This window comes from Macaca mulatta, chromosome 12 (assembly GCF_049350105.2).
Source record: "Macaca mulatta isolate MMU2019108-1 chromosome 12, T2T-MMU8v2.0, whole genome shotgun sequence".
NCBI lineage: Eukaryota > Metazoa > Chordata > Mammalia > Primates > Cercopithecidae > Macaca > Macaca mulatta.
In genome coordinates, this window is record NC_133417.1 from 99,609,561 (window position 1) to 99,629,431 (window position 19,871).

Consider the following 19,871-nt stretch of genomic DNA (forward strand, 5'->3'; position numbering starts at 1 on the left):
GTATTTTAATTTATAATCATTCTAAATAATGTAATACTTTGTGACATTTCAACCCATTTAATCTCTCTAGGCTTCATGCTATTATTACCTTATAATTTACTTATCTCTATATATTATTCCCACAAAAAGTAATTATTATGGTTTTGAATAATTAGTATTCATTTATGTTTATGTTCATGTGTACTCCTTCTGGAGTCTTAAATTCTTCATTACTTGGTTTTCATCTGAGATAATTTTTTCTCTCCTTAGGTAATTTATTTTATTTTTTATGTACCAGTGGGCAACAAAAATTGTCTCTGTTTTTTATCTAAAAATATCTATATTTCACCTTAATTTTTTGATGGTAATTCTTAGTATAGAATTCTAAGTTGGCAGGGGTTTTTGTTTTATTTTTTGTTTTATGAGGCACTTTAGATGCTGTTTATTTTTCAAATTTCTTTAAAGTGTATATGTAAAATTGTATGTATTTATCATGTACATGGTGTTTTAAAGTATATATACATTGTGGAATGGTTAAATCTAGTTAATTAAAGATGTATTACCTCACATTGTTGTTTGATAAGGCAACAAAATACATAAGGAACTCAAACAACTTAATAGCAAGAAAACAGATAACCCATTTAAAAAGTGGACAAAAGACCTGAATAGACATTTCTCAAAAGAAGATAAATAATAACTATCAAATGTATGACAAATCAACAGGGAAATGCAGATCAAAATCACAATGAGGTATCACCTCACTATGGTGAGAATGGCAAATATTAGAACATCTATTATGGAATACAGTATGGAAATACCTACAAAAAAATAAAAATACACATAGGTGTAATCTGGCAGTTCTTTTCTTTCATGCCTTTGTAGAAGTTGTTTTGTTATCCTCTGGCTTTTGAAGATCATATATCATATGTACTTGCTCATTTAAAGATCAAACATCTCCCACCATTCTTAGTCTTCTGACTGCTTTTAAGATGTTCTGTGTGAAGTTTTCAGTAGATTTTCTATCATGTACTAGGCATGATTCATTTTGTATTCTTTATGATTGGAGTCCATAGATCTTCAAATTTTGGTCTAATTTCTCAGCTATGAAAAATTACTATTTTTTCAACAATTACTTGTGCTCCATTTTTATTCTATTCAGTTGAAACTTCAATGACATATAAGTGATTTTTTTGTTATTATTTAATTTTTTTTGTCTTGTTTCACTGTGCTAAATATAGCTTTTATGCTCTTTAATGTATGTCTGTTCTCTGTGAATCCATTTGGACATTTTATAATTGACTAATTTTCCCTCTTTCTACATCTAATCTGTTATTATAGCAACCTATTAAATTCTTTATTCCCATCCCTTTTTTATTTAATAGATTTTAGCTTTATGGTAAATTTGCTCAGTTTTTTTCTGTTTTATTGTATTTATCATATTTGTTTTAGTTTTAGTTATTATTATTTTTGAGAGACAGTCCCACTCTGTAACCCAGGATGGAGCGCTGTGGCGCCATCTTGGCTCACTGTAACCTCCTACTCCCAGGCTCAGGTGATTCTCCCACTCCTGGGCTCAAGCAATTTGCCCACTTTTGCTTTCCAAAGTGCTGGAATTATAGGGGTGCATCACCACACCCGGCCTGTCATATTTATTTTTAAGGTACCTACAATAAAAGTCCAATATGTGGATCACTTGTGGCTCTCTATTATCTATATTTTCTCTTTAAAAAAAATTCTTTAGTATTTTTTGAATGTGTAATAATTTTTAAAATTGTGGATATTGTTTATGAAAAATTACAGTAACCACAGCTGATATCATCTGCACCAAAAAAAAAAAAGATTTAATTTGCTTTTGCTAAATGGAATTATATGTTATATAGAGTTGAAAAGAATATGAATATATCTCAGGATTTAAATATTCATAGCTTATTTTATTTACTTTGGAAAGATCTAGCATGTTTTCTAGCATGTAAGTTTTCTTCCAGTCCTCATGGTCAGATTATATTACGATGAAATGCTGGTGATCAGAAGCACAGATGCCGTAACTGTTGTGCTCACAATAATATCTTAGTAGAACCGATGAGCATAGAAAATTGATAATCAACTACTTAGTAAAAGTTAGATAATACTTTTAATAGCTAAAATGTTTTAACTTGTGAAAAATCATGTTTTTGTCTGAAACTAGTGATAAAGCCAAGTAACATATAAATATATAAGAATATCTGCAAGCCACAGGGATATTATAGCATGCAACATGAATTTACACAAATGAGAAATAACTGAAACTGATTATCATAATTTTTAAGTAGTCAGATAATGTTTATACAATACTGAAGCTATTTATGTCCTTAAAATTTTCTCTATATATTCATATTTTCTTTATCTTTTATATTTCTAAACACATTTTTTTGAAAATTGTAACATGCAAACATGGCTAGCAGGTGAGAAGCAGAAAACCAAAACTGAGGTTAAAAAAATAGAGAGTTACTTAAAATAAAAAAAGAAGGGGGGCAATAAAAGTCATACAGATTTAGTAATTGGCCTCAAGCCTATTTTAATAAAATAAGTTTAAGTTAATATGTTCAAGATTTCTTAAGCAGACAGATTTCTTAAGCAGACTGAGATCTAGCCTGGTTGTAACAGTTTTCTTGATGTTCTTGAGCACATGAGTTATTTATACTGAATATGTGTTTCTTTGTAAGTCTTAAATAATACATAGCTTTCAAAGAGTATTAATCTTAAATGTTATACAAATGAGTTTTAAGTTTTGCTGCAACAGTTTAAATCTGTTCATATAATAAATATAAATTTCTTTATTGGGTGAAACTTTTATGCTTATTTAGTGCTAACAGAGCTGCCACTATGCAAAATTTCTCTACTTTCTCAGTGAAGAAATGACTTTATATCATACTTAAATAGACAAAGTCTCCAAAATACTTGCAAAGGTAAATTTGAAGGAAAGACTATAGAGAAAAAAAGTTAATTTTCAATATTTTGGCTATATAACTCAACTAACAATATTTTTAGACATAAAATTCCCTTGTATTTTGTTTTTACTAGTTTTGTTTTCACATTTTTTGAATGATTTATTTGCTGATTTGGGAAAAATTAAATAAACAAGACTTTCCATTAACACATAAAGTGAAATGCTTACATTTTATAATCCTGGGTTATTGTAAAAACATTATTAAATGATTCTCTAATTTTGAAATTTATAACCCAGTTGAATGATTCATTTATAAGTTGAATTAATTATTCAATTTATTTACAATATTAATCATCAAGCATTTATTAAACACCTACTTTTTCCATATGTTCAGAAAATATTCTGTAAAGTTTTAATCTTATGTTAGAACTATTATTTTAAGTATAGTAATCAGAGTAGAGAAAACCCAATAATACTAAAAGTAATGTATGTGTTTGAGACTCATGAAAATGACAACATGGTTTATTAAAGGAGATACAACCTGAATACTGGCATTAAACTATTTCTACTTCATTACATATTACCTTAAATATTAATGTATTTTAAGATACTTAATTGAACTTTTTTCCTCTTTACCCTCCATCTTCAATCTTTTTTTCCATAGAGGTAAGCTAATCATTTGTGTTTCTTTCCTAAAGGAAGTTTGTGTTACAAGGCTTCAATCCATGGAACCCATGTTTCTGATTTACATGTTTCTATATCCTAAATTTACTAACACAAATTAACAAAGCTTTTATTCATTACCTACAGGAATTAATGAAAAAAAGTCAGAGATTTGAAAGAATTTCCCTTCACTGGGACTAGGTTACAGGTTTGCTATACCTCTCTCACTGAAGGCAGTGGCAAGGCCAGGGACAAGTGGACCCAGGGCCCCTGGCTCCTGCATTCCCAGAGTGCATGAGCCTTTCTTATTTATGGTGGAGAAGACAGCTACGGAGCTTCTAAGGAACATGCGCTTGGAAAACAGAGTAAGAATAGTATCCATAATGGAGGGGATATTTGTTTCCTTTTCTTCATTATTCAGACATTTGTTAAGTCATACTGATTTTTGTGAAAACTGAAAATAGGCATTCAACTGTGCACAGCTATAAATTATCACACTTTTAGTCATTTCCTTTAGAAGTAGTTTGCAAAAGCTAACCTTTTTATACTTTTCCTATTGAACTCTGGCTTACAAAATTACTTTCTAAATTGCTAAAGATTCAAAAGTGATTGATAAAGAATTCCTGCTCAAGGCTTCAGATTGATTCTCTGAACCTATAATGTTGTTTCCATAATATTATGCCTTAGCTACAATCAGATATAGTCATTAACTGCATGCCATTGTCCCAAAGAAGTACAATTCAGGCCTTTCTCATTACACTTACTCTCTACTACACTTAAATTTTATTTACTCATCACCTATGCAACGTTGCTTGGGTTTGACAAAAACTGCATTATTCATGTTGATAAAATAATCATGTTGTTAAAAAAATACTCTATATTATGCCTCCCAAGATAACCCTGATTACTAAATTTTATCAGGTGAAAGACATGTAACCAGTTTCTTTTATTTAATAAAACAAAGGTAAATTTAAAACATTAATTTTATTGTGCCTATTGTTGCCTTTGCAAATATGCTGAATCTGTTTGAAACTGTTCTCCTACCCTGATGAAATCTTGAGAAGGTCCCATAGCTTTGCTAGGTACTTCATTTAAGCCCTGACCAGACACTAAAAACAAAATAGACTTGCTTTTTCCCAAGGTCAATTGATACATATAACCTAACAAAATTGAACCACGAAGAAACAGAAAACCTCAATATACCCAAATGAGTACTGAGATTGAATCAATAATACAAGTTTCACAACAAAGAAAAGCACAAGACCAGGTGGCTTCATTGTTGAATTCTACCAACCTTTAAAAGAAGAACTAACAGAAATTCTTCTCAAACTATTCAAAACATTGAAGCAGAAGAAATTCTTCCTAACTCATTCTACAAGGCCAACATCACACTGATACCAAAACCAGACAAAGACACAACAAAAAATAAAACTGCAGGCCCACATTCCTGATTAACATATATGTAAAAATCCTCAATCAAACAAGAGCAAACTGAATTCAACCCCACATTAGAAAGATAATAGACTTGATCAAGTGGGATTTATCCCAGGAATGCAAGGATAATTCAACATATGCAAATCAATAAATATATTATACTGAATCAACAGGATAAAGGGTACAAAGCATTTGATTATCTCAATAGATGCAGAAATAGCATTTGATAGAATTCGATATCCCTACATGATAAAACATTCAATAAATTAGGTAGGGAAAGAACATACCTCAACACAATAAAGACCATATATGACAAATCCACAGTTAACATCGCATTGAATGGATAAAAGCTGAAAACTTTTACTTTATGATCAGGAAAAGACCAAAACAGCATGGTACTGGCACAAAACAGCAATTCCATTATTGGATATATACCCAAAGGAATATAAATCACTCCACCATAAAGACACATGCACATGTATGTTCACTGCAGCACCAGTCACAATAGCAAAGACACTGAATCAACTTAAAGGTCCATCAAGGTATACTGGACAAAGAAAATGACATGCATATATACCATGGAAGAATATACAGCCATAAAAAAGAAGAAGATTATGTCCTTTGGCCGGGCGCGGTGGCTCAAGCCTGTAATCCCAGCACTTTGGGAGGCCGAGGCGGGTGGATCACGAGGTCAGGAGATCGAGACTATCCTGGCTAACATGGTGAAACCCCGTCTCTACTAAAAATACAAAAAACTAGCCGGGCGTGGTGGCGGGCGCCTGTAGTCTCAGCTACTTGGGAGGCTGAGGTGGGAGAATGGCGTGAACCCGGGAGGCGGAGTTTGCAGTGAGCCGAGATCACGCCACTGCACTCCAGCCTGGGAGACACAGCGAGACTCCGTCTCAAAAAAAAAAAAAAAAAAAAAAAGAAGATTATGTCCTTTGCAGCAACATACATAAAGCTGGAGGCCATTATCCTAAGCAAACTAATGCAGGAACAGAAAACCAAATACTGCATGTTCTCACTTATAAGTAGGAGTTAAACAACAAGAACGCATGGACAGAAAGAGGGGAACAACAGGCATCAGGGCCTACTTGAGGGTGAAGGATAGGAGGAGGAAAAGGATCAACAAACTACTTATTGTGTAATATTCTTATTACCTAGGTGACGAAATAATCTGTATACCAAATGCCCATGACACACAGTTTACCTATATAACAAACCTGCGCATACACCCCTGAACCTAAAAAATAAGTTAAGAATAAAGAAACACAAAAAAGACACATAGACTAATGGAACTGAATGGAAAACTCAGAAACAAAGCCTCACACCTACAGTTGTCTGATCTTAAACAAGGCCAATGAAAGCAAGCAATAGTGTAAGGACTCTCTATTCAATAAGTGGTTCTGGAATAATTGGCTAGCCACATGCAGAAAAATAAAACTAGACACTTATCTTTCATCATATACAAGCATTAACTCTAGATGGATTAAAATATAAATCAAAGACCTCAAATAATTAAAATCCTAGAAGAAAACATCGAAAATGCCCTTCAACATTGGCCTTGGCAAAGAATTTTTGACTAAGTCCCCAAAAGCAATTGCAAAAAAACAAAAATTGAGAAGTGGAACCTAATTAAACTAAAAAGCTTCTCCACAGCAAGAAACTATCAGCAGAGTAAACAGACAACCTACAGAATGAGATAAAATACTCACAAATAGAGGCCTAATATCCAGAATCTACAGGGAACTTAAACAAATCAACAAGCCAAAAACCAATAACCCCTTTAAAAATGGGCAAAGGACATGAACGGACACTTCTCAAAAGACATACAAATGGCCAAAACAACATGAAAAAATGTTCAACATCACTAATCATTAGAGAAATGCAAATCAAAACCACAATAAGATACCATTTCACAAAAGTCAGAATGGCTATTATTAAAAAGTCATAAAAAAACAGATGTTGGCAAAGCCGTAGAGAAAAAAGAATGGTTATACACAGTTGGTAGGAATGTAAATTAGCTCAGCCACTGTGGACAGCAGTTTGGAGGTTTTTCAATGAGCTTAAGACAGAATTACTATTCAACAGCAATCCTGTTACTGGGTATATATGCAAAGGAAAAATATATCATTATATTGTAAAAACACATGTACTCATATGTGCATCACAGCACAATTCACAATAGCAAAGACATGGAATCAACCTAGATTTCCAGCAATGGTAGATTAGATAAAGAAAATGTGGTACATATATACCATGAAATACTATGCAGCCATATAAAGGAAAAAATCATGCCCTTTGCAGTAGCATGTATGGATGGAGTGGGAGGACATAATCATAAGTGAATGAATGCAGGAACAGAAAACTGAATACTGCATGCTCTCAATCATAAGTGGGAGCTAAACATTGAACTCACATGGACATAAACAAGGAAATAATAGACACTGTGGACTACTAGGGGAGGAGGGTAAATAGGGGCCATAGTATTGATGGGTACCCAAAACTACCTATTGGATAATATATTCACTACATGGGTACAATATATCAATGTAAAAATTCTGCACATGTACCCCCTGTGTCTAAAAGTAAAGGTGAAATTTAAAATTAAAAAATACCAATAGAAAAATTAAAAGAGAGAAAAAAAAGGTAAAGACAAGGTTCATCACACTTACTGAACACAGTACTGGAAATCCTACCTAGAGCAATTAGGCTAGAGAAAGATTAAAAAGGGCATCCCGGTTGGAAGACAGGAAGTCAAACTATCCCTCTTTGCAAATGACATTATCATATATATAAAAACCTAAAGACGTCACCACTGGAAAACAATAGATCACCCAGAAATATATCCGTGTATGAGCCTTGCTCACTGCTAGCGCAGCAGTCCGAGATTGAACTGTGAGGTGGCAGTCTGACTTGGAGAAGGGCATCCGCCATTGCTGAGGCTTGAGTAGGTAAACAAAGCAGCCAGGAAGCTCGAACTGGGTAGAGCCCACTGCAGCTCAACGAGGCTTGCCTGCCTCTGTAGGCTCCACCTCTGGGGGCAGGAAATAACTGAACAAAAGGCAGCAGAAACTTCTGCAGACTTAAACATCCCTGTCTGACATCTCTGAAGAGAGCAGTGGTTCTCCCAGAAATGGAGCTCTGAGAATAAACAGACTGACTATTCAAGTGGGTCCCTGACCCCCAAGTAGCCTAACTGGGAGAGACCTCCCAGTAGGGGCTGACTGACACCTCATATGGCCCGGTGCCTCTGAGACAAATCTTCCAGAGGAAGGATCAGGCAGCAATATTTGCTATTCTGCAATATTTGCTGTTCTGCAGCCTCCACTGGTGATACCCAGGCAAACAGGGTCTAGAGTGGACCTCCAGCAAACTCCAACAGACCTGCAACTGAGGGATCTGACTGCTAGAAGGAAAACTTACAAACAGAAAGGAATAGCATCAACATCAACAAAAAGGACATCCACACCAAAACCCCATCTGTAGGTCACCGTGATCAAAGACCAAAGGTAGATAAAACCACAAAGATGGGGAGAAACCAGAGCAGAAAAGCTGAGAATTCTAAAAACCAGAGTATCTTTTCTCTAAAGGATCACAGCTACTCACCAGCAACGGAACAAAGCTGGACAGAAAATGACTAACGAGTTGACAGAAGTAGGTTTCAGAAGGTCAGTAATAACAAACTTCTCTGAGTTAAAGGAGGATGTTCGAACCCACCACAAGGAAGCTAAAAAACTTGAAAAAAAGATTAGACAAATGGCTAACTAGAAAAATGACCTGATGGAACTGAAAACCATGGCACGAGAACTACGTGATGCAGGCATAAGCTTCAATAGCCAATTCAATCAAGTGGAAGAAAGGGTATCAGTGATTGAAGATCAAATTAATGAAATGAAGCGAGAAGAGAAGTTTAGAGAAAAAAAGAGTAAAAAGAAATGAACAAAGCCTCCAAGAAATATGGGATTATGTGGAAAGACCAAATCTACATTTGACTGGTATACCTGAAAGTGACGGGGAGATTGGTACCAAGCTGGAAAACACTCTTCAGGATATTTTCCCAGAGAACTTCCCCAACCTAGGAAGACAGGCCAACATTCAAATTCAGGAAATACAGAGAACACCACAAAGATACTCCTCGAGAAGAGCAACCCCAAGACACATAATTGTCAGATTCACCAAGGTTGAAATGAAGAAAAAAATGTTAAGTGCAGCCAGAGAGAAAGGCTGGGTCGCCAGCAAAGGGAAGCCCATCAGACTAACAGCAGATCTCTCAGCAGAAACCCTACAAGCCGAAAGAGAGTGGGGGCCAATATTCAACATTCTTAAAGAAAAGAATTTTAAACCCAGAATTTCATATCCAGCCAAACTAAGCTTCATAAGTGAAAGAGAAATAAAATCCTTTACAGACAAGCAAATGCTGAGAGATTTAGTCACCACCCGCTGCTTTACAAGAGCTCCTGAAGGAAGCACTAAACATGGAAAGGAACAACCAGTACCAGCCACTGAAAAAATATGCCAAATTATAAAGACCTTCAATGCTAGGAAGAAACTGCATCAACTAACGGGCAAAATAACCAGCTAACATCAAAATGACAGGGTCAAATTCACACATAACAATATTAACCTTAAATGTAAATGGGCTAAATGCCCCAATAAAAAGACACAGAATGGCAAATTGGATGAAGAGTCAAGACCCATCATGTGCTGTATGCAGGAGACCCATCTCACGTGCAAAGACAGACATAGGTTCAAAATAAAGGGATGGAGGGAGATCTACAAAGCAAACGGAAAACAAACAAAAAAAGCAGGGGTTGCAATCCCAGTCTCTGATAAAACAGACTTTAAACCAACAAAGATCAAAAGAGACAAACAAGGCCATTACATAATGGTAAAGGAATCAAGGCAACAAGAAGAGCTAACTATCCTAAATATGCATGCATCCAATACAAGAGAACCCAGATTCATAAAGAAAGTCCTTAAAGACCTACAACGAGACTTAGACTTACACACAATAATAATGGGAGAATTTAACACCACACTGTCAACATTAGACAGATCAATGAGACAGAAGGTTAACAAGGATATCCAGGACTTGAACTCAGCTCTGTACCAAGTGGATCTAATAGACATCTCCAGAACTCTCCATAACAAATTAACAGAATATACATTCTTCTAAGCACCACATCACACTTATTCCAAAATTGACCAATAGTAGGAAGTAAAGCACTCCTCAGCAAAAGTGAAAGAAGAGAAATCACAACATACTGTCTCAGACCACAGTGCAATCAAATAAGAAACTCAGTCAGAACCACACAATTACATGGAAATTGAACAACCTGCTCCTGAATGACTACTGGGTAAATAATGAAATGAAGACAGAAATAAAGATGTCCTTTGAAACCAATTAGAACAAAGAAACAACATACCAGAATCTCTGTGACACATTTAAAGCAGTGTAGAGGGAAATTTATAGCACTAAATGCCCATGAGAGAAAATAGGAAAGATCTAAAATCGAAACCCTAACATCACAATTATAAGCACTAGAGAAGCAAGAGCAAACACATTCAAAAGCTAGCAGAAGGCAAGAAATAACTAATATCAGAGCAGAACTGAAGGAGTTGGAGACACAAAAAAACCCTTCAAAAAATCAGTGAATCCAGGAACTGGTTTTTTGAAAAGATCAACAAAATTGACAGACCGCTAGCAAGACTAATAAAGAAGAAAAGAGAGAAGAATTAAATAGATGCAATAAAAAACGATAAAGGGGATATCACCACCGACCCCAAAGAAATACAAACTACTATCAGAGAATACTATAAACACCTCTACATAAATAAACTGGAAAATCTAGAAGAAATGGATAAATTCCTGGAAACACACACCCTCCCAAAACTAAACCAGGAAGAAGTTGAATCCCTGAATAGAGCAATAACTGGTTCTGAAATTGAGGCATTAATAGCCTACCAAGCAAAAAAAGTCCAGGACCAAATGGATTCACAGCTGAATTCTACCAGAGGTACAAACAGGAGCTGGGACCATTCCTTCTGAAACTATTCCAATCAACAGAAAAAGAGGGAATCCTCCCTAACTCATTTATGAGGCCAGCATCATCCTGATACCAAAGCCTGGCAGAGACACAACAACAAAAAAAGAGAATTTTAGACCAATATCCCTGATGAACATCAATGCAAAAATCCTCAATAAAATACTGGCAAACTGAATCCAGCGGCACATCCAAAAACTTATCCACCTCGATCAAGTTGGCTGCATCCCTGGGATGCAAGGCTGGTTCAACATATGCAAATCAATAAATGCAATCCATCACATAAACAGAATCAATAACAAAAGCCAATGATTATCTCAATAGATGCAGAAAAGGCCTTTGACAAAATTCAACAGTCCTTCATGCTAAAAACTCTCAATAAACTAGGTATTGATGGAACATATCTCAAAATAATAAGAACTATTTATGACAAAGCCACAGCCAATATCATACTGAATAGGTAAAAACTGGAAACATTCCCCTTGAAAACTGGCACAAGACAAGGATGCCTTCTTGCACCACTCCTATTTAACATAGTGTTGGAATTTCTTTTCAGGGCAATCAGGCAAGAGAAAGAAATAAAGGGTACTCAATTAGGAAAAGAAGTCAAATTGTCCCTGTTTGCAGATGACATGATTGTATATTTAGAAAACCCAACATCTCAGCCTAAAATCTCCTTAAGCTGATAAGCAACTTCAGCAAAGTCTCAGGATACAAAATAAATGTGCAAAAATCACAAGCATTCCTATACACCAATAACAGACAAACAGACAGCCAAATTATGACTGAACTCCCACTCACAATTGCTTCAAAGAGCATAAAATAACTATGAATCCAACTTACAAGGGATGTGAAGGACCTCTTCAAGGAGAACTACAAACCACTGCTCAATGAAATAAAAGAGGACACAAACAAATGGAAGAATATTCCATGCTCATGATTTGGAAGAATCAATATCATGAAAATGGCCATACTGCTCATGGTAATTTATAAATTCAATGCCATCTCCATCAAGCTTCCAATGACTTTCTTCACGAATTGGAAAAAACGACTTTAAAGTTCATACGCACCAAAAAAGAGCCTGCATTGCCAAGACAATCCTAATCAAAAAGAACAAAGCTGGGCATCACACTCCCTAACTTCAAACTATACCACAAGGCTACAGTAACCAAAACAGCATGGTACTGGTACCAAAACAGAGATATAGACCAATGGAACAGAATAGATGCCTCAGAAATAACAGCACACATCTACAACCATCTGATCTTTGACAACCCTGACATAAACAAGAAATGGGGAAAGGATTCCCTATTTAATAAATGGTGCTGGGAAAACTGGCTAGCCATATTTAGAAAGCTGAAACTGGATCCCTTCCTTACACCTTATACAAAAATTAATTCAAGATGGATTAAAGACTTAAATGTTAGACCTAAAACCATAAAAACCCTAGAAGAAAACCTAATCAATACCATTCAGGACACAGACATGGGCAAAGACTTCATGACTAAAACACCAAAAGCAATGGCAACGAAAGCCAAAATTGACAAATAGAATCTAATTAAACTAGGAGCTTCTGCACAGCAAAAGAAACTACCATCAGAGTGAACAGGCAACCTACAGAATGGGAGAAAATTTTCACAGTCTACCCATCTGACAAATATCCAGAATCTACACAGATCTTAAACAAATTTTACATGAAAAAATCAAACAACCCCATCAAAAAGTGGACAAAAGATATTAACAGACATTTCTCAAAAGAAGACATTTATGCAGCCAACAGACACATGAAAAAATGCTCATCATCACTGGTCATCAGAGAAATGTAAATGAAAACCACAATGAGATACCATCTCACACCAGTTACAATGGCGATCATTAAAAAGTCAGGAAACAACAGGTGCTGGAGAGGATGTGGAAAAATAGGAATGCTTTTACATTGTTGGTGGAAGTGTAAACTAGTTCAACAATTGTGGAAGACAGTGTGCAATTCCTCAAGGATCTAGAACTAGAAATACCATTTGACCCAGCAATCCCATTACTGGGTATATACCCAAAGGATTATAAATCGTGCTACTATAAAGACACATGCACACGTATATTTATTGTGGCACTATTTACAATAGCAAAGACTTGGAACCAACCCAACTGTCCATCAGTGATAGACTGGATTAAGAAAATGTGGCACATATACACCATGGAATACTATGCAGCCATAAAAAAGGATGAGTTCATGTCCTTTGCAGGGACATGGATGAAGCTGGAAACCATCATTCTGAGCAAACTATTGCAAGGACAGAAAACCAAACATGGCATGTTCTCACTCATAGGTGGGAATTGAACAATGAGAACACTTGGACACAGGGCAGGGAAGATCACACACCAGGGCCTATCATGGGATAGGGGGTTAGGGGAGGGATAGCCTTAGGAGAAATACCTAACATAAATGACGAGTTAATGGGTGCAGCACATCAACATGGCACATGTATACTTATGTAACAAAACTGCATGTTGTGCACATGTACCCTAGAACTTAAGGTATAATAAAATAAATTAATTAATTAAAATAAATCTGTGTATTTACCACCAACTGATTTTTGATAAACGCACTGAGAACATACATTAAAGAAACAACAGTCCCTCATAAATTGTATTGTAAAACTAAATATTTATATGCAGAAGAATGAAACTAAACCCTTATCTTTTACCATATACAACAACCTACTCAAAATTGAATATTCAAAATTGATAGGAAGAATAAGTTCTAGTGCTCTATAGCATTGTAGGGTGACTACAGTTAACAATTTATTGTATATCATCAAATAGCTAAAAGAGAGGATTTTGAAAGTTCTCAACATAAAGAAATGATACATTTTTAAGGTAATAGATATACTAATTACCGTGACTTGCTCATTACAAATTTTATACATGTATCAAAATATTCTGTATTCTATAAATGTGTATAATTATCAAGCATCAACTACATTTTATTTTATTGTATTTTTCCATAACTTATTGGGGTACAGTTAGTATTTGGTTACATTAAGTTATTTAGTGGAGATTTGTGATAACCTGCAGTCATCACTTAAGCAATATACACTCTACCATATTTGTTGTCTTTTATCCCTCGCCCTCTTCCCAACCTTCCCCTTAAGTCCTCAAAGTCCATTGTATCATTCTTATGCATTTGTGTCCTCATAGCTTATCTCCCACATATCAGTGAGAACATACAATGTTCTGTTTTCCATTCCTGAGTTACTTCACTTAGAATAATGGTCTCTAATCTCATCCAGGTAATTACAAATGCTGTTAATTCATTCCTTTTTATAGCTGAGTAGTATTTCATCATACATATATACCAGAGTTTCTTTATCCGCTTGTTGATTGATGGTTGGTTCCATGATTTTGCTGTTGTGAACTGAGCTGCTATAAACACCTGTGTGCAAGTATCTTTTTCAAATGATGACTTCTTTTCCTCTGTGTAAATACAAAGTAGTGGGATTGCTGGATTAAACTTTTAGTTCTTTAAGGAATCTCCACACTGTTTTCTATAGCAGCTGTACTAGTTTACATTCCCACCAGCAGTGTAGAAGTGTTCTCTGATTGCCGCATTCATGCCAACATCTACTTTTTTTGGTTCTCCGATTATGACTATTCTTACAGGAGTAAGTCGGTATCACATTTTTGATTTGCAATTCCGTGATCATTAGTGATGCTAAGCATTTTTTCAAATGTTTCTTGGCCATTTGTACCTCTTCTTTTGAGAATTGTCTATTCATGTCCTTACCTCACTTTTTAATGGGATTGCTTGTTTTTTTCTTACTGATTCATATTAGTTTGTTGCAGATTCTGGATATTAGTCCTTTTCCATATGTATAGATTGTGAAGATTTTCTCCCACTCTGTGGATTATCTGTTTACTCTGTTGACTGTCCCTTTTGCCATGCAAAAGCTCTTTAGTTTAATTAGGTACCAGGTATTTATCTTTGTTTTTATTGCAATTGTTTTTGGGTTTTTGGTCATGAAATCCTTGCCTAAGCCAATGTCTAGAAAGGTTTTTCTGATTTTATCTTCTAGAATTTTTATAGTTTCGGTTTTTTGGTTTAAGTCCTTAATCCATCTTGAGTTGATTTTTATATAAGGTGAGAGATGAAGATCCAGTTTCATTCTTCTACATGTAGCTAGTTAATTATCCCAGCACCATTTGTTGAAAAGGTTGTCCTTTCCCCACTTTGTTTTTGTTAAGCATCAACTAAATTTTTTTTTTTTTAGTTCCCACAAAAAAATCACATGGGGAAACTCTTGCATTAAAGTATGACTTATGTTATTATGAATTTGAAAATTGGTTTGCTAAGACAGTTCTCTTTGTCATATTGTTTGTGTATAATAGGAAGACTTTATGGATCAGGCACATTAAGGTTCGTGCTTCAAGAGTGTCTTTCTTTTTGAATAATAGTGTGTTATTGACTGATGTGTGTGTCCTCCCCAAATTCATATGTTACAAACCTAACCATCAATGTGACTGTATTTGGAGATAGGGCCTATAAGGAGGCAAAGTTAAATGAGGTCATAGAGGTAGGGCTCTAATCTAATGGGACTGATGTCCTTATAAGAAGAGAAAGAGGCACCAGAGACACCCAGAGACAGAGGAAAGGGATCTCAGAGGAGGATGCTACCTGAGAGCCAAAGAGAGGCCTCAGGAGAAACTAATCTGCTTTGATTGTGAGCTGCCAGCCTCTAGAACTGTCAGAAATAAATTTCTGTTTTTTAAGCCACCAGGTCTGTGATAGCTTACTATGGTAGCCAAAGGAGGCTAATGCAGCATGTTATCATGGTTGCTATTAAAGAATTGAGAACAGGCTGGGCGCAGTGGCTGACATCTATAATCCCAGCACTTTGGGAAGCCGAGGTTGGTAGATCACCGGAGGTCAGGAGTTTGAGACCAGCCTGGCCAACATGGCAAAACCTCATCTCTACTAAAATACAAAAATTAGCCGGGCATTGTGGCAGGTGCCTGTAATCCCAGCTACTTAGGAGGCTGAGGCAGGAGAATCACTTGAACCCATCAGGGGGAGGTTGCAGTGAACCAAGTTCGCGCCATTACACTTCAGACTGGGCAACAATAGATAAACTCTTGTCAAAAAAAAAAAAAAAGAAGAAGAAGAATTGAGAACAGTGTTTGAATGTATAAAAGAGAAAATGTTCTCTTACTTTTGCACAATTTTATATAGATTTCAAAAATACATTATCTTGTCCTAGAAAGGTCATAAAGTGAGAAAAGTTATTTACATTGTTCAGACTATTTTTTGTAACAAGCCATTGGAATAAGATTGTTTCTGTCCTGAGTCCAGAAAACTTTTCACATACGAATTCCAATTTTCCATCACATCTTTGAATCCCTGCTCTAAAAGTAATCTAGTGATGCTTTGCAATAGTAGAAAGAATGGCTCTTTCTCACGTTTTGAAGTACCGTGTTTTAATGAATCCCACATTTGACACATTTATCTCTATTCATCAGCAATAAAACAGTGAACAGCCTAAATTTAGCTCTTGTCATCACAGTATGTATAATATTTCAGAAATAAATTTGCTATTAAAGGTGTTAGCAACTAATTCCATGGAAGCAAATGAAAAAATGTGCTGTTTTGGTCATTGTTCCAAGAGGACTTTGTTCAAATTCTGCTTCATTATTCTGAAACCATTTTAAAGACTTATTTTTTTTTTTGGCTTGGGGAAATAATAAAGCTAGAAATAAATTGTGACTATTAACTATGGTTATCAGTAAAAATAATATTCATATATACAACAATCACACAGTGTAAGTGAGAAACTTACATATTTATAAACCAATAATATTTTGGTTCATCTATTATTGCAGCAAAATTTGGCTGGTCATCACTATTATACCATGTTATAATATACTGATATTAACCAAGAATTCCATGTTCTAAACTCTATATGATAAGGGTGTCTTTTTAGAAATCTGTTCTTTCTTCTCTACATCCTGAAAATTCCATCCACTCGTAATATTATTTCTTTATAATATTGGAATTAACTAGTAATTTTGGAAGGAATGTTAGAGCATTGCAGCAGCCTAGAATCATACTGGTCATAAGACATTCAAATACTTTCCAATTTTAGAAGCTTATCTTAGAATTTGGAAGCTCATCATGATAGAAGGTATGGATCATCTCTTATGGAGTATCTTCATCTTTATTATAAACACATAAATGCTGTTTTAATTCTGAGATCTCACTAAGTTTGGACTTCAGACATTGTATTATCTTTTAGTTTTTCAAATACACTGCCTTCAGCTTTAAGTGCCATATATGATTATATAGTGAATTTTACAGATTCTTCTATATACCTTCACCTCCCATCAATGTTTTTGCCAATTATTTCTAAAATTTCACTTTATTTGTTTTCACAAAAAATTGACAGATACCAAGTAATGTATAGCATTTATTTTATCTTATGTATAATGACCTTCAGGTTCTCTTCCAAAGCTTCTGGAATCTAAAATCCTACATACCTCCCTTGGGCACTGCCTCCCTAGTCTGTCACTTTCACCTGAATGTAGGCGAGACATTGCTATGATCAATAAGCACAGCAACACTACACTGTCTTCAATTAGGTCAATCCTCTGAACACTGAGAAACTATTATATTAACAAGTCTTAAATTAAACATTGTAAAAAAAAAAAGCTACCACATATTGAGAGTGTGATACATACCTGACATTTAGCTAAGCCTTATAATGTATTATTTTACTTAATACTCAACGAGAAATGCATTAGGTACTATTAATGTGCCACGTTGTATATAGAAAAATATGGCCCCCAAAGAGTAAATAGCATGCCCAAAGTCATGTAAAACAGAATTGGGAGAGGCAAGTTAAATTTGCTTGCTTCTGAGTTTGTAACCTATACCCTTACTCATTAATTTAGCCTGCCTCTCTCTCATAGTACTGACCCTATGTTAACATTCTTTCCTAATAGGCTATTCAGTTTCACGTCCTAATTGACTCTTGGCTAGGTACTCAACTGATCGGTTACACATCCTCAGATATATCTGAATTCCAGTGGTTAATAGAGTGTAAGCTCAAAAAAATTAAATTACTACTAAAATTTGTGCAGAATTTAGAGATGCCCTAAAGTAATTGTAAATATTCCACATGTCACCAAACTGGGGCACAGAGTTGATTGAAGAATATTTTAATAGGGCTAAATTTATTCAGTGAATTTTGGTGATAAATAATTTAAGCACACTGGATTTAGCAGCTTAAAATGTTATTTTTTTTTCCCCTAGGATTTTAGATATTCTAGAAACTCCATGTAAGCAGACACAATTAAAAACAAAATATATTTCACACTTGATAACTTGACATAATGAAGTGTTACAAACTATTTCATTTCTTTTAGATCTGGATTTTAAATATTTACCATCAAATTATTAAAACCCATCACACAGACACACACACACACACACACACACACATACACACACACACACACACACACACACACCCCTATATATCTCCCAAAATACATATAAACAAAAATGTAAAAATAACCTATAATAACACAGTATAGAAATTTCAGTTAATTTACCTGTATTAACATTTATATTATTTAGATGATGAAGCTGAACCTAACCACAGTATTTTGTGGAATGATCTTTAAATACATTTTATTGTATTCCAGAAGCCTCTACATGCCTCTTCCTCATCATGACCTTCTTCATCCTTCCAGGAGCAATTTACTAATGCAACATTTATGGGCTTTACTTCTCTATTATTCTTAATCATTTTATAGTATCTAAACAAGATTTGGACTTTGTTTAAATGTAATCAAATTGCATAAGTTGTGTTGTTTCTGATCTCTCTCTCTCTCTCTCAACATTATATCTGTAAGATTCTTCCATGTTTGTACTTATTTATGCAATACTTTTATTTCCATGACTGTAATTACAGCTTTCCATATCAGTATACCATTATTTGCTTATTCCTTCTATGGATATTAGAAGGGTTATTTCCAGCCTTGGGTTATTTAGGCTGGAAATAGGGTTTAGGGTTATTTCTAGCTTTGATATATGAGAAACAATGCTGTTGCTATCTCTTGCATGTTTATGGATACTCAAAAACTTTCATTCTTGTGGTATATATTCTCAAGTACGGAATTGTAAACCAATAGGATCTGCTTATCTTCTGCTTTACTAAATACTACCTAACATTTTCAGATTTTACATTATTTATTGGCATTATATAAGAGTTTTCATTGTTCCACATTTATCCATCATTTGTTCAGATTGCATAATTTCTACAAATCTCTTGGGTATATGATGGTATCTCATTGTGATTTAAATTTGCATCTACCTGATTCCTAACAAGGTTGAGAACATTTTCCTCTTTCTTAGACATTTGGGCTTGCTTTCTTACAAAGCAGCTTTTTAGATTCTTTAGCAATATCTTCATTTGTTTTGCTTATTGATTAATTATTATAATCTGAATATAAAATGTTTTTCTGTTGTATGAATTGCAAATATATTTTTCACGGTGTGATTTGCCTTTTTACTTCACCTGGTCTCAGTATAAAAGGCAACTAGGAATTCCATTGCAAAATGTTAAGGTTCTTCTTTGAAAAAAGAAAGAAGGAAGGAAGGAAGGAAGGAAGGAAGGAAGGAAGGAAGGAAGGGAAGGAGGGAGGAAGGAAAGAAAGAAATATTATACAAAAGCATACAAAATAAATAAAAGTATTAAAAGCATAAACTGCACAAAATAAGAACATATGTCCATATAACATTCTAAAAAAATATAAGCCACAAGCAG